General features: G+C 43.5%; 1 protein-coding gene across 1 annotated transcript in view; it reads right to left on the bottom strand.

Moving 5' to 3' along the window:
- The window catches only part of ccbe1 (collagen and calcium binding EGF domains 1), a 188185-nt gene that overhangs the window by 55106 nt on the left and 115399 nt on the right, over nucleotides 1-17680 (bottom strand). The gene's annotated exons all lie outside the window — the stretch shown is intronic.

Below are 17680 nucleotides of genomic sequence, written 5' to 3'. Positions count from 1 at the left end.
CCTACAGGAGAAGGAAAGGTGGAATCCCTGGGGGGGATATAATCGACCCATGACATAGACAGATGCTCTCAGCCACTGAGTTCTACTGATTGTTGTTTGGCAGGTCCTGGATCTGTTATCCAGAATGCTTGGGAGCTGGGGTTTCCGAGGGATGTTTCATAATTTGGATCTCCAAGTCTACTAAAAATCATTTTTATGTATGTATATCTTTATTATTATCTTATTAAGATAATAATAGATAAATACAAAGTATAACAGTAAATACAAATAAATACAAGATACAGTTGCAATAAGTTAAGAGGCAAAGACACAAGAGGATGGAGGTCCCTGCCCCATAGAGCTTACAATCTATATATCATTTGACGGCAATAGGAACTAATGAAGTTTAGTTACCATCAAGGTAATGTTTTATTATTACAAAGAAGAAAATCTTTTTTACAAATTATTATTTTCTTAAAATGGGAGCTGGTCTTTCCATAATTTGGGATAATGGATAATGGGTTTCCAGAGAAGGGATCCCATACCAGCAGTAACTTTTATTGCCACTAAGAGGTACCAAGATAGTGGAGGTTTCAGTGTAGGACTGGTCTGCAAACATCACAGAGTTGGTATCCTGGATAGACAGCGGCTCATTGGCTGTTACGAATGGAATCACAAGCAGCCAATCACTTGTACTTTGCAGTCTCAATCTTGAGAAGGCAGATATAGGCAACTGCAGTGTCCCAGCTGGCAAATGTTGTAGGGATATTATTTAATTTACTATTTTTTCCAGTGCTCACCATTTTAATAATGTTTGCATGTGATTCTTTAGGCGTAACTCTGCCATGTCTACTGACAGCCCACGGGGGAACCCTGGAACTAATGCCACGTGAAGCATGGTGGCAGCGCCACGGTACCCATGCACCATTACGCAAATCATCATATATGAGCAGGGTCGGACTGGGGTTACTCCCTCAGTGGCCCGGCACCCCTCAATGGGTCCCTGCCGCAGCCTTCACACCCCCTGCAGGCGTGTAAATTAAATTTACATTCAGTGCATTGGGGGAAGGAGACCGGCGGCTTGGGGGAGTGCTTTGTGGGGATCAGGTCTGGGCCACTGGGGCCCCCAAGGGTTGGGGTCTACCGTTTTTTTCTTGGTGCCCCGGCGGCCCAGTCCGACCCTGTATGTGGGTGCAAAAGAGCATGGCTAAAGCACCTGTAATGAATATTGTCAATAGGTGCTACAATTATGTCAATTTTAGGGCTCTGTGTTCATAATTAGTTTTTATTTTCCAAGATATTAGCAACACATTTTACGTTTTACCAAGAATGCCCTAGCCATGTGATCCTTCTACCAAATCTCAGTTTTGGCCAAATGTCCCCTATGCTTCAAATCATAAAATGCCCCATTTTGCACACCCTAATAAGACTAGATGCCCAGGGGTTAAGGTATTTTACAAGAAACTGTTTATATAAACTAGTTTCAATGTAAGGGATGAGCCGCGGGAGAGAAGAACGGAGCCCAGGGAACCAACACGAGTGCGTATGAAGGAAAGTTATGGAATGTTATAAATGATTTCCTTCCCATAAGTGTAACAGATGGAAACGGAATATAAAGAGATTCACTTGAGCTGATAAGTAATCGGCGGCCCCTTCACATCTCTCTTACAAAATCCCTTGGCAGTAAGAGAGGATTTGATGCCAGTGTATAGAGTTTATATCAAAGGCGCCACGGCAGCACTCGAAATGCAGGTTTGATTATGTAATTCCAAGGGGAACCGTGCCAAGATCCAACCAGAAGTAGTTAGAAAACCATTATAATAAGCATGGAGGTTACTTTTCCAAGACATAAGTACAGAAGGATGACGTTGGCATCTTTAAAATGAACGGCTTCTCTCTTTCAGGGCTTCCAAACTGTCAGAATTCCCGGTGCTCTGTGCAACTCCCTGTATCCCTAGCCAGCCCGTGTGCCTTAACTACAGCATATAGAGCAGCCGTGCCTACTGTTACTGGCCGACCAACGCCAGCATTCTTTATCAACAACTGGGCCCCAAGGCTGATACCCTTCATAAGAAGCCATTAAATAATAAACTCACTGCCCATAGATAGCCAGCGGCTATGATACGCTCCTCACCAAAGCACATTGCTTCCATTGTGTATCATGACCCCTTAACCCCCGATCCTCAAGGGCAGGGGCCATACATGATACCACCCCCTCCCATCTCCTTGCCCACCCACCCCCACATCTCCCTGCCCACCCGCCTCCCATCTCCCACCTACCCCCTCCCATCTCCCACCTACCCCCTCCCATCTCCCGCCTACCCTAAACATCACCCGCCCACCCCCTCATGTCTCCCATCCGGCTGAGTTTTCTTTTCCTCCCTGCAGGAAGGAGAGAGGCTGGGGAGGGAAGAATTCTTTTCAGCTATAGAGGAAGCAGACCCTTCATCCCGGGCCCCCCTGCAACCCCACATCTCCCTGCCCACCCCCCTCCCATCTCCCTGCCCACCCACCCCCACATCTCCCTGCCCACCCCCCTCCCATCTCCCTGCCCACCCACCCCCACATCTCCCTGCCCACCCCCCTCCCATCTCCTACCTATCCCCCCCACCTCCCGCCGGCCCCCTCCCCTCCACACGGGCCCCCCTAACCCCCCCACAGGACCCCCCCATCCAGATGTCCTCCCCCGAGTACGTAAATTTAACGCGTCAGAGGAGGAGTGGTCAGGCAGGGGGAGCACCGGCAAGGGTCGGGTCTGGGCCGCTGGGGCCCAATACAGCCGGGGCCCACCGGAATTCGACCCAGTTCGACCCTGCCCACAGGCCCCCCCTGCAACCGCTGGGTCTGCTTTCTCCACGGTTACGCCACTGGGTAAGCACTTTTAGAACAAATACATTTGATAACATTGTGTTGCTTGGCAGAAAATATTTCTGTAACTAACAGATAAAAGATAACATAAAATATTCCTTTGCGTGGAAAACAGGCCTTTCCACAAATATATAAAATGTAATAACCAGGGATTTGCTAAATGAACTAAAACTGGCAACTGTCTCTAGTGCTGTTACCACGGTGATGTTTGTGGCTGTTGCATTGTGTAATGTATAGCCCTTTATTGCCGATCCGCCGGCCCATATACACGCGTGTGATTCAGAAAGATCTCCGGATATTGTAATCTGAGCAGGTTTTGTTCTCTGTGCTATAAATTAGCTTTTGGAGTATTTTGGACTCTAATGGCATCTGGGCCAAAATTAAAAGTTCCAAAGTAAATAAAGCGAGGCTTTTTATTGCATTCGAAGACAATAGCGAAAGATAATTATGCTGTTACCTGCCATCCAATCTCTTAGAGAGATAAATGACGTAACTATTAATATTGCCAAATCTACCAATTCCATTACAGGGGACAGGGGATTATATAAAGAAGCAATAGATTTAACAGAAGAATTAGAAGCAGGGCTGGTACATCCCCAACGCTACTGCTGTTATATAGAATGTACTGCCCTATGGCACCGCTTTGCACCCCGTTTGCTCTCAGATAGCACCCATCTAATCACTTCTTTATTTCACAGAACAGTAATAGTTGTATATGGCTACTCTTGTTCCCGGTTTGTAAAGTAGTAAAGACAGCAGCTTTCTGTGTAATTTGGCCCCTTTTATTGGATTAATGATGTTTGATTTGGCTGAAAAAAGCAGTAGGGTAGTCCCACCCTTTATAATAAATAGAAAACCGCCTGAATAAAATCATTTATGGCCAGTTGTTTTTATGCTCAATAATTTCCCATTCGGATGCAAATATACAATTTTCTTTTTTTTTTTAGACTCAAATGACCCAACTATAACATTAAGTGGCAATTATAATAATTAGTCTTATACAGGTATGGGACCTGTCATCCAGAATGGTTGGAGTTTTCCGGAAAAGGGGTCTTCCCATAATTTGGATCTCCATACCCTGTTAAAAAATAATTTTAACACTAAATAAACCCAATAGGATCCAATACCTGTTATTGATCCCAACTAAGATATAATTACCCCTTATTGGGGGCAGAACAGTCCTATTGGGTTTATTTAATGGTTAAATGATTCCCTTTTCTCTGTAATAATAAAACAGTACCTGTACTTGATCCCAACTAAGATATAATTACCCCTTATTGGGGCAGAACAGCCCTATTGGGTTTATTTCATGGTTAAATGATTCCCTTTTCTCTGTAATAATAAAAGAGTACCTGTACTTGATCCCAACTAAGATATAATTACCCCTTATTGGGGGCAGAACAGTCCTATTGGGTTTATTTAATGGTTAAATGATTCCCTTTTCTCTGTAATAATAAAACAGTACCTGTACTTGATCCCAACTAAGATATAATTACCCCTTATTGGGGGCAGAACAGCCCTATTGGGTTTATTTCATGGTTAAATGATTCCCTTTTCTCTGTAATAATAAAACAGTACCTGTACTTGATCCCAACTAAGATATAATTACCCCTTATCGGGGCAGAACAGCCCTATTGGGTTTATTTAATGGTTAAATGATTCCCTTTTCTCTGTAATAATAAAACAGTACCTGTACTTGTATGTATGTAAACCTTTATTTATAAAGCGCCACAAGGGTACGCAGCGCTGTACAGTCTTACAGAATACAAAATTACACACAGGGAGGACAAGTGATATAATAAATAAATACAATAAATACATATATGTATATGTCAAAAATAGAACAAATGCCGCACTCACAGGACGTTGATTCACAATAAAGGTATATTTTTTCCACTAAGTCCTGTGAGTGCGGCATTTGTTCTATTTTTGTGTTATACGTGCTTCTATACTGCACCCAGGCAGACTATGATTTACTAGACGTGAGTGCCTGCTCTCTATCAGTTTTATATGTATACATATATATATAAGTGCCATGTGGTATGAGACACAGTAGGAAGGAGGTCCCTGCCCCGTAGAGCTTACAATCTGAGTGGTTGGGTAACATACAGGCACAAACTGGAAGGTAAGAGTGCACCAGGTATGGGCATTTGCCCTTAAGTGCAGGACTGGGCAAAATAATGTTTTATTGCCCCAGAAGGTAACAGCTGAGCTTTTTCTTAAAGAGAGTGGGTGAGTTTTCCCTACGGAGGGATTCAGGGATAGAGTTCCAGAGGTAAGGAGCAGCGAGATAGAAAGGTTTAAGACGAGAGAGCGCAGTGGGTGTGGATGGTGTAAAGAGACGGAGGCTCTGAGAGGAGCGGAGGAGACGACCAGGAACATATAGGGAGACCAGTGAAGAAATGTAGTGAGGAGCAGAGGAGTGAAGGGCTTTGAATGTCAGCAGAAGGATTTTGTAAGCTATCCTTTGCTTGACAGGTAACCATACTAGTGAGCTTAATTGAGGCTGAGCAGGATCCCTCTTAGGAGAGAGCAGGAGGATCCTGGCAGCAGAGTTTAAGATTGATTGCAGGGGAGAGAGGTGGGAGTCTGGGAGGCCGGTTAGTAGGAGATTGCAGTAATCGGGGAAAGGATAAGGGCATAGATTAGTGTTTTAGCTGTTGCTGGTGAAAGAAAGGGGCGTATCTTGATCCCAACTAAGATATAATTACCCCTTATTGGGGGCAGAACAATCCTATTGGGTTTATTCAGTATTTAAATGATTTTTAGCAGACTTAAATTGTGGAGATCCAAATTACGGAAAGATCCCTTTTCCGGAAAACCCCAGGCTCCAAGCATTCTGTATAACAGGTCCCATACCTGTATATAAATTATTACGCAAAAATGGGAGCTGTCCTAGGCAAATTGTAACATATCTTTATTTAATTTGTGGTTTTAGAGGTTTTCATAATTGGCAACACTACCTAGGATGGCAGCTTCAGAGGGGCGGTTTTCTTTAAGCTTGAGCCCCTCAACAAGGCCCCAACAACCCCCTCCTGCACCATAGGAGAATGCTCAAACTATTCCGGGTGGATGAGGGGGAGCGCGCCGAGGGCAACGCCAGATATAAATCCGGCTCCAGCTTGTACACAGGCCAACTAGCTAAAGAGTCGGTCAAGAGTGGCCAAAATGGAAGCCAGTATCCACCCATTGGCTCTTTTTGACCAAAGTCATAAATTTCTTACCGTAAAACAGATTACATAGGGCTTATTTACAATTTATTGGTGCAGCACTAGGCACCAACATGGGTGCAGAATTGAGCCAATGAAACAGCACATTATATAAAGCACTTGTGCCTATCCACACTTCTACGTGCCAGCGCTACAGTAGACGATCTCGTGTAAGCCCTTCAGTGTTAATATCTGGATTTAAGCGAAGTTTCTAAACCCTACATTTTGCAGCCAAAATACACGTACGCGCTGTACAGAACGAGCGGTTCAGGTTTAAACAACAAAACATATATGCCAAAATCATCCTAAAATGAAGGACAGATTCCTTGGCTGTTTGGGTTTTTTTTCAATAAGAAATGCAGATAAGATATAAAGTTATGGACTTCATTTGGGTTTTATAACGGAAGGAGAGCCCAAAGCTGTGAAGTCAGGAATGCGAATGTATTTATGAGTTGGCTGAGGGAGAGCAAGGAGGCCGTATTGCTGGCACGAGGGTGAGATTCGGAGAAGGTCAGTTTGGGTTTTGTGTACCTCACCAAACACGATTCCAGATGTCTCTACTGAGAAGATTAGGGGCATGATATCCTCAACAGCGAAGAATGAAGCTCGGAGGCACGCGTGAATTTGTATATGGAGAGGGAAGATCAGAGACCATGGCACGCTCGCACTGTCCGACATGCTTTGATATCTCAGCATATCATAACTGACATTCTCCAGTTCAGCAATGACCCAAAGAGAACAGAGAACTTACTCACTAATCTCATCTCCCAGTTAAAGGGGAACACCACCCAAAAAAAAAGTTTTTCATGCCTAATCAAAGAAAATGTCACTTGGAGCAACTTCTGTCTGTTTCAGTTCCGTATCTTCTTTCCCTGCTCACATAACGACACTGTATCGCTAGTCAGCTTTCCCTTAGCCTAGACTACAGTTCCCACAATGCCTTGCAAGTCATGTAATTGAGAGGTTTCAAGAAAATGATAATTACAGAAGTGTGCAAGGCATTATGGGAAGTGGAGTCTTGGCTGGAGCAGAGCCCTATGCTGCCTGTGTGTGCCATACTCTGCCTGCCCTATGCTGCCTGTGTGTGCCATACTCTGCCTGCCCTATGCTGCCTGTGTGCGCCAAACTCTGCCTGCCCTACCCTGCCTGTGTGTGCCATACTCTGCCTGCCCTATGCTGCCTGTGTGTGCCATACTCTGCCTGCCCTATGCTGCCTGTGTGTGCCATACTCTGCCTGCCCTATGCTGCCTGTGTGTGCCATACTCTGCCTGCCCTGTGCTGCCTGTGTGCCATACTCTGCCTGCCATACCCTGCCTGTGTGTGCCATACTCTGCCTGCCCTACCCTGCCTGTGTGTGCCATACTCTGCCTGCCCTATGCTGCCTGTGTGTGCCATACTCTGCCTGCCCTACCCTGCCTGTGTGTGCCATACTCTGCCTGCCCTACCCTGCTTGTGTGTGCCATACTCTGCCTGCCCTACCCTGCCTGTGTGTGCTATACTCTGCCTGCCCTACCCTGCCTGTGTGTGCCATACTCTGCCTACCCTACCCTGCCTGTGTGTGCCATACTCTGCCTGCCCTACCCTGCCTGTGTGTGCCATACTCATACTCTGCTGCCTGTGTGTGCCAAACTCTGCCTGCCCTATCCTGCCTGTGTGTGCCATACTTTGCCTGCCCTATGCTGCCTGTGTGTGCCATACTCTGCCTGCCTTATACTGCCTGTGTGTGCCATACTCTGCTTGCCCTATGCTGTCTGTGTGTGCCATACTCTTTCTGCCATACCCTGCCTGTGTGTGCCATACTGTGCCTGCCCTATACTGCCTGTGTGTGCCATACTCTGCCTGCCCTACCCTGCCTGTGTGTGCCATACTTTGCCTGCCCTATGCTGCCTGTGTGTGCCATACTCTGCCTGCCTTATACTGCCTGTGTGTGCCATACTCTGCCTGCCCTATGCTGCCTGTGTGTGCCATACTCTTTCTGCCCTACCCTGTCTGTGTGTGCCATACTGTGCCTGCCCTATGCTGCCTGTGTGTGCCATACTCTGCCTGCCCTATGCTGCCTGTGTGCCATACTCTGCCTTCCCTACCCTGCCTGTGTGTGCCGTGTGTGCCATACTCTGCCTGCCCTATGCTATACCACAATTAATGTGGATATGGTCTTAAAAGCTCTTGTGATAACATTGGTGTGGTTTGAGGTTTCCATTATCAGCCCTCCACCATGTAGGACAGAAAAATTCTGGCCCTTGGTTCCACAAAACTTGGACAGCACTGGTCTATGTGTTACACATTTCCATTCATGAATATATATGGGGGAATGGTATGACCTACAAAAATGCTTAATAATAGCAAATGGGGTGCAGGTAGGGGCCTGGGGAATTCTAACCCCACTGATCCTCTTTAGCACTAAGCTGCCCTTGCTCACTAACCCTGCCTGTCTTACACCCCTGGGTCGTACTATACCAGGATCTGACTATCAATAACTATTCCTCATTCATAGTGAGACCCAGTCCAACATCTGGACTCTCAGCCCTCCTACCTGCTCCTCAGCACCAAGCCCAGAACATGGTGATCCCGCCCCTTTAATAACATAATAATAACACCTTATAATATGTCATTTTTACTTTTTCCACTAAAATATCCTGCCAACTGTATAACTGGGTCTCTGAGCACAGGTCCTCTTTGTTAAAAAACTGACAATTTTTCACAGAATGAAAAGAAATGAATAGTGAATTTGTGCCAGGTGTGGGGCTGAAATGTCCTATCAATGGAGGGACTGGGGGGAGAGGTCAGGGAGCTTCCCCGACAGCTCAAAGCTTCTCACAGCAGATGATCCAGCGCACATGTCTGGCCTGTAACTGGCTGTGATGTGCCGATGATTTATCCCTGAATATAACCATGCAGTGAGACAATCTTATTGCCTTCATAAATAAAGCTGGAATAGCTGTGAGTGCCGACAGCCCCTCGTCTTATTCCAAAGCCTCTTTCACCGAGCAGGGAAAGTACTGATTGGCTTGGCCACGCGTGAGCCGCTCATTATTGCTCAACTCCCATCCAAAAACCTCAATTCCATCCAGAAATGCCTTTGCTCCTGTTAATTTAATACCTGGCCTTTTTATGGGGCATATAGCGCATTCATTTATCAGTTTTATTGGTCTATCCAGATAGGAAAGCCCAGGCATTTCCTTTGCATGTCTTATGAGCTGAGAAAGCATCTATATGTAGGAAGGGATATTTATATACATATATATAGGGATTAGGGATGCACAGAATCCAGGATTCAGTTTGGGATTCGCCAAGATTCAGCCTTTTTCAACTTAAAATCACATGACTTTTCGTCACATAAACACGGAAAGTGAAAACTATTAGCTGCACAGGTTTAGTTCGGTATTTGTGCGAAGTTGTGGATTGAGTGCATCCCAAATATATATATATAAATAATATAGGTATGGGGTTACTTAATAACATTTATTATTAGGAGAAAGATACTTGTATCCTGACACTAGGGTCCAGGCAGGGAAGTAGGGCATGATGTCATGGGGCATAGCATGATGTCACAGGGGCGGGCCACGTCATCACGGGGGCAGGTTTATGGCGCAGCTATCGGCAATTGGCCATTTGCTGCGTCAATCTTAGAAAATCCTGCCTGGTTTTCCAAATTGGGAAAACCGGGCAGGTAGTATTGAAAAACTATTTACTTTCTCAGTGCTACATAGAAAAAGGAAAACAAAATATAGAGAGTTTAGAGGAATAAAGATACAACCCAGGTTAAAGAGATGATTCCGGCCTTTGTCCACTATTTTGCTCTGAAGATTTCATACATAATAGGCCCATTAAACAGTAATGAAACAGCCAGAGGAATAAGAAATAAACTCAGGGAATTCCCTACCGCTCACTTGAACTGAAGAAGCCGCTTGGGTTAGTAGTGAAACATTATCAAAAACAACTCAGAAAGTCCAGTTGCTTTAGGGCTCTAGCACACGGGGGAGATTAGTCGCCCGCGATTAACTCCCTGTTCGCGGGCGACTAATCTCCCCGAGCCCTTAGACTTAGTTCTGCTAGATACTGTGTGTATATAAAATATGCAGTGTAAACTTTAATGCCCCCAGAACACACAGAAGTGCAAACATCATGATTAATGTCCCTGAACACATAGCCAGTATAAATGCTGAGCAAAAGTAATGCTTAATGCCCCATAAGACATATAAGCATAAATGAAGTGCCACCATCATGTTTATGCCCCCAGAATACTTAGCAGCCTAAATACAACAGCAACTTCATATTTAATGGCTCAGACCCCATAGCCAGAATAGACAGAGCAGTCAGGCTTGGTCAGACAGCCAGGGGCAGGCTATTGGGTAGGGGAGACAGAGAAGCCAGGGGGGGCACAGTGAGTGGTACAAGCGGAAAGCCTCGGACCCCAGCAGCTGGGCATACAGGTGCAAAGCTAGGTCTGTTTCTGCTCCCACTGCTTTGTGAGGTATGTAATTAACCCTGAAATAATCCATGTTCTGATATTTTTCAGTGTGTAAAATGAACAGAAATAAAACCAGGTTGCTGGGGGGATGCAGGTAGCGACAGCTGGAGGGCTGCAGGTTAGGCATTCCTGTCATTCTCTGAGAATTAAAAATTTATTGTCGTAAGTTGTTGTGATGATTTAGCATTACTATAAAATGAAAGTCGGCGCTGGTGTCAATCTGTTCTCTGAAAGCAATGGTTCAGCCCAAATGTATCAGCCAATGAGAAGGTCTGAAATAATACGAGGAATTAAAGTGCAGGTCTCTACAGGCCGATCCTTAACAGTAACCATATTGTTTCTGTACATCTGAGCCGGTGCAAATCCACTAAGCACAGCATAAGGATTCAGCAGTATAACAATCCCCGTACATTGCTCTGAATGCAATCAGTTTGGGCTATTTAGCTCTGAGACGGGGCATACGGCAAAAGCTGCTATCAACATCCAATGAGCGGGATCCCCTGGGCCTTATTACCCAGCGCCCCTGATTGGTGTTTATTCATTTAGTGGCTACATCTCATTTAGCACGGGAAGAGCAAACAGCAAATTATTGTGTTTATCGAGCCTATTAAATTATAATGCTTTATAGCAGATCATTCACATTTCCTCCCTCCCCATAAAGAACCAATTTATTTTCCCCCAAAACTGCCCACCAAGGTAGCCGAGTAAATTAACTGCCCAAATGCAAACAGCTCAGCAGAGTGTTTATTGTTTATAGGCAGCGATCATTTGTCTGTCTGTCTATGGAGCAATGAAGGATTTCCGAGGGACTGCGATACTGCAGCCAAAGCAAATTCTACTGCCGAATCACTGCTAGGGCTGCCTGCTATGGGGACGCACAGACACCCTACGTATGGGTTACGGTGAATGATCCCTAAAGGCACAGAGTTGGTTTATCAGGGCAGTTTTTAGAAGAGTAGAGCCATCTGGGAATTACAGGAACCTTTGTCCCCTATATGAGTTAAAATAGTTATGTCCTTGCAGCTGGAAACCCATTATCCAGAAAGTTCAGAATTATGTAAAGGCCATCTCCCATAGACTCCATTATAAACAAATAATTCTAATTATTAAAAATGATTCCCTTTTCTCTGTAATAATAAAACAGTACCTGTACTTGATCCCAACTAAGATATAATTAATCCTTATTGGGGGCAGAACAATCCTATTGGGTTTATTTAATGGTTAAATGATTCCCTTTTCTCTGTAATAATAAAACAGTACCTGTACTTGATCCCAACTAAGATATAATTACCCCTTATTGGGGGCAGAACAGCCCTATTGGGTTTATTTAATGGTTAAATGATTCCCTTTTCTCTGTAATAATAAAACAGTACCTGTACTTGATCCCAACTAAGATATAATTACCCCTTATTGGGGCAGAACAGCCCTATTGGGTTTATTTCATGGTTAAATGATTCCCTTTTCTCTGTAATAATAAAACAGTACCTGTACTTGATCCCAACTAAGATATAATTACCCCTTATTGGGGGCAGAACAGCCCTATTGGGTTTATTTCATGGTTAAATGATTCCCTTTTCTCTGTAATAATAAAACAGTACCTGTACTTGATCCCAACTAAGATATAATTACCCCTTATTGGGGGCAGAACAGCCCTATTGGGTTTATTTAATGGTTAAATGATTCCCTTTTCTCTGTAATAATAAAACAGTACCTGTACTTGATCCCAACTAAGATATAATTACCCCTTATTGGGGGCAGAACAGCCCTATTGGGTTTATTTCATGGTTAAATGATTCCCTTTTCTCTGTAATAATAAAACAGTACCTGTACTTGATCCCAACTAAGATATAATTACCCCTTATTGGGGGCAGAACAGCCCTATTGGGTTTATTTCATGGTTAAATGATTCCCTTTTCTCTGTAATAATAAAACAGTACCTGTACTTGATCCCAACTAAGATATAATTACCCCTTATTGGGGGCAGAACAGCCCTATTGGGTTTATTTCATGGTTAAATGATTCCCTTTTCTCTGTAATAATAAAACAGTACCTGTACTTGATCCCAACTAAGATATAATTACCCCTTATTGGGGGCAGAACAGCCCTATTGGGTTTATTTAATGGTTAAATGATTCCCTTTTCTCTGTAATAATAAAACAGTACCTGTACTTGATCCCAACTAAGATATAATTACCCCTTATTGGGGGCAGAACAGTCCTATTGGGTTTATTTAACATTTATATGATTTTTAGTAGACTTAAGGTGTGGAGATCTCAATTACGGAAAGATCCCTTATCTGGAAAACCCCAGGTCCTGAGCATTCTGGATAATGGGTCCTATACCTGTACTATTGCTCTGTGAGGCTACAGTTTTAATGTTATTAATGTTACTAATTTTATTATGTATCTTTCTATGCAGACCCTTTCTCAATTTATATTCCCAGCTCTTGTTCAAATCTTTGCCTGGTTGCTACGGCTAATTGCATCCTAGCAACCAGATAACTGCTGACATACCAAACTGAAAAGCTGCTGAACAAAAAGTGAAATATATGAAAAATCATGAAAAAATAAAAAATGAAGTCCAATTGCAAAATATCTTAGAATATCAATGTCTGCATCATGCCAAAAGTTAATTTAAAGGTTAACTACCCCTAATGGGCTGCATACATATGGACCCAAGTGAACAGTGACAATGATTGTAATTATCAGCTGGAATTGTCTAATGGAAGAGGTGAGACATACTCAGCACTCGCCAGTAGTCACTATGGCTTTGGGTGCAGCACCCATGATTTACAACAGAGACGTTTCTGTTTCCCATCAGCTCTGTGTGTAGGTATTGGGCCAATAAGCCACGGATCCATGTGACACATCAGGGACACTTACTGAGCACCCAGACAGGAGGGCTGCACTGGAAGTGTTTAACTTGATATGTGATTGGTTAAGCTGCATTAATTAGAGGCACCCCTGATTAGCAAAACATATATCAGAGTTTAAAAATAAATAATAATCCAATCAAATCATGAGAAACTATCCAACCAACATGTTGATTCATTGTAACACTTGTTTATTGTTCCACTTACTGGTCCCAAGTGCCAGTCCACATAGGGGCTATGAAGTAGCCAATTATAGCTGTTATTGGCACCCCAGAAATCTTTTTTATGCTTGTGTTGCTCCCCAACACTTTTTCCCTTTAAATGTGGTTAATGGGTTAAAAGGTTGGGGATCCCTGTTTTAGAGGTTTCCAGGGAGGGTTGATGCTGGTTTTTGTTTGACAATTCGAAAAAGTTGTCTTTTTTTTATTTTTTTTGCACTTTTTCAGTTCAGATCTTTTGCTAACTGACTGACATTCGTGGAAAAGATTTTAATCCTGGCTTCAAAAAACTATAAAACCACAAAAATCAGAATCTTAAAAAAATGCCCCCCTAAATGTTCCTACAAATGACTGGGAAGCGGCTTTTCCTGAAGCGCAGGATAAATGCTCAGTCTGCTGCCAGAGAAGCCTAATGGGCCGTCGCTGGGCTAAACCATATGGTAAGTGCAAACATATTAGCTGCGAGGGTCTGCGGCGGGGATCTGGCCAGCGGAGCATAGCAGAACCTACATAATCTCCGGGATAGGAGCTGCTGACAGGGATAATGGTAACTATATACAAACATATTCGGGGTCAGCGCTAGAGCCGCTCAGGGGTTCATTTTACTTACAGCAAAGTGCAAAGAACATGAGGTCATCGTTTAAAGTGCCCACACACACACACAGACATCCACTATATACAAACCAGCATCACATTTACTTTATAGTCACAGTCTGGGGAAATCTGAGTTGTCCAATGAGGGGCAACTAACATGATCCTGCCACATAGGGGCCCCATAGAGCAGAAGTGGCCAAGAAGAATAGTTTAAGCAATGTTCAGTTTACCTGTGAGATGAGCACAAAAGCACCTGTAGTAATGGAGGGGTTAATAGCCTCTGTCCATCTGTGATGTCACACCCTCACGCTGCATGAATTCGCCTCCACTTGGCATGACCCCGCCCCATATGATGTAATCGACCTGCCCACCTGTGCCGTTCTTGCAAAGGCCGAGGGTGGCAAAGGGGTGGAAGAAGTGTGGCAATAGCAACAGTAATAACAAACCCCATCTCCCGAAGATCCTGATTTAGGAGGAATAGTTTTGAATTGCATTGGAAATGGGTGTGGTTTCAGGTGGGTCAGGGGGTGTGTCTGAATTTCACTGGTATGGCCTCAACTGTCTTGACTTTTTTGTTCTTTTAATGATATAACTAATATAACTCTCCCCCGCTAAAGGGGTTCTGGGAGTGTTAGCTTAAAGGAAAACTATACCCCCAGAATGAATACTCAACTAATAGTTATATTATATTAAGTGGCCTATTAAAGAATCTCCCCAAACTGGAATATATATATCAGTAAATATTGCCCTTTTACATCCTTTCCCTTCAGCCGCCATTTAGTGATGGGCTGTGTGCTCCCTCAGAGATCAGCTGACAGGAAGTGATGCAGCTCTAACTGTAACAGGAAGTAGTGTGGGAGTAAAAGGCAGAACTCTGCCCATTCATTGGCTGATGGGGCCTAGCATGTATGTGTGCCTTGGCTTGTTTGTGTGCACTGTGAATCCTATGATCCCAGGGGGCGGCCCTTAGTACATAAAATGGCAGTTTTCTATATAGGATTACCCAATGGCACATACTGCTAAAAAGTATATTTATATTTGCTTTATTTAGATGAAGCAGGGTTTTACATATGAGCTGTTTATACAATATATTTTTATAAATTACAGTACATTATTTACTATATATTAGGGCTGGGTGATATACCGTTTAATACGGAATACCGGTGTTTTTTTTTTTAAAACTATATTCATTTTTCAGATACTGCAATACCGGGGTGTCAGGGTACTCACCCGTGTGGCCCGGTCTCACGCGTTCCGTTGTCCGCGGGACGTTGCGCACGTCCAGGTGCGCGTGCGTCAAAGCGCACGTACATGTCAAAGCGTGCACGTCCGCGACGCGCTGACATCTTATCTACCATCCCTCAATTTTCTTTATCCCAATTCAAGCACTGGGGTTCCACCAATTATACTGCTACCCCCTGGCACAGTGACTTCAATCCCTTCAGCCCCATCCATGTCTATCCCCAGGGCCATGGCTAGCAAAGGCACTTGCTTCGGGCACAACTGTTGTGTTAATAGTTTACATGTAATTAATGGCTGAAACATGTACCAGTTGATCTACAGACCTGGAGAAGAACTCACTTCTGATACATTATTTCAAGAGTCGGAACCAGAGAACAGAAAAAGATAAACAATATATTCACATGCAAATACCTTCTCAAATAATTTTAAAACCAAACAAGCCCTGTATGGCTGGCCCTCGGGCTGCTGTGGGTCAGACAAAGACCATGTACGTTATGTCTTTGCTTTTCTATCCCACAGGCTCCACTTTGCTTCTCTATCTCCCTGGTTACATAGGACGTGTGTTTTTATTCCAGTGTTTTGTAAAATTGCAAAGAAAACAAATAACGTTGCACAAATTCCATCCATTCGCTATCCCATGCCTGCAGGGCCCTCTGCTCAGGTGGTTTTAATATTGCGCTTTGCGACAGGAATTCCCATTGGTCCGGCGAGGGTACTGAAGGTATTCATGGAATGAGCTGGGGATTCTTTATTCCTTCAGGATCTAATTAAAGGTCTTGCATGTGAATTTCTGAAATGTTATTTGGGAGTTATGTAGAAATATGAGAAAATGCTGCTGGTCCAATGATCTAAAGCAACCAATCAGCATTCGGTAATTACTGGTCTAAAACAGGTAGAAATATTAAAAGCAGACATCTGATTGGTTGTTATGGTTAACTATACCAGGATATCGCAGACCCATAGAAGCTACTTGCTGTTTGCTCCTTATGAGGTAGACAATTAGATTACTAGTGCACAGGCAATCCCCCTACATAATACACTTCTGATAACAAAACAGTCACAACAAAAGGTGAAGGGAGGGGGTTGTATACTGGTAATCTAATTATATACCAAGCAGCAAACATGGAGTTACTTCAGTTACCCTATTTGCCCTGTTTGCCTCTAGAAATAACAAAAAACATGGATTTTTTAATGGTTAGACTCTTATTGAACAAGGCAGATACTGCCAATTTAGGTCAAAACCAATTATTTTAAAGCAATATTCAATTTATTGAAGAAACTTTGAGCAATTTAACCCCAGCTGTGCTTAATGAAAAAGGCATACACCCCCAGACACCCCCAGGCACCCCTATGCTGTCTGAAATGATGGGGGGGGTGGGGGGGGGTTCCTAACAGTGCAGCTCATCCCATATTCCGACTCATGAGCAGTGTAATCTTGTGACTGTGGAACAAGTGTATGGCTCCTGTGCATAACTGCTTTGTCATTTCTATATAAAATCTTTTGTATATATATATATATTACTTTTAGAGAGTAAGACCTTATTAAAGTCACACATTTTGTGATCATTTAAAGCGCCTGCACAACTGGTATAAAGATGTTTGCGGTCACCGCCGTTACCATTGAGCGTCTGCAGTTGCATAATTGTGTTTTTATTGCCCCAGCTAAATCCTCATTGTGCTTGAAAGGGTCTCTGAAGTTTATTAAAAAAAAACGTTTTCTATTAACTATCTACAGCTACAGTTAACTCATTATGGGGAACCAGCAATTGTTTTTTGCAAAACTTTCTAACTCTCCATTTTACATTCATGATGGACTTTCTACAGTTTGAAAGTTATTTGTAAAAGTAATGATAGTTGAAAGAAGTATATGTTTATCCTTGTCTGGCTGTGACTCTTGAAACAATGTGGCAGAAGTCAGTTCTCCTCTAGGTCTGTTAATCAGCTGCCTACATACTTTCAGGAGTCACAACCAGAAGTGCATAAACAATAAACAAAACTAACATAGGAGGGGGCATTTTAGGGAACAAAACAAAAAGGAATGGGCATGCAGAGCTCAATGGAACGAAGCCAGTCCCAATCGGCACCCTTGGGAAGGAGATGAATTGGGTGCTGTGCACTTTGTATGCTCAGTAGAGAAGCATTAGTGTTGGCAAGTGGGGTCTTTGCGAAGATTAAGAATAATGCCAGGGGACTTCTTATGTAATGGCCTTATAGGTAATTAAATAAG

Source organism: Xenopus tropicalis, chromosome 1, assembly GCF_000004195.4.
Source record: "Xenopus tropicalis strain Nigerian chromosome 1, UCB_Xtro_10.0, whole genome shotgun sequence".
NCBI lineage: Eukaryota > Metazoa > Chordata > Amphibia > Anura > Pipidae > Xenopus > Xenopus tropicalis.
This window is presented reverse-complemented; position numbering and strand designations above follow the sequence as displayed.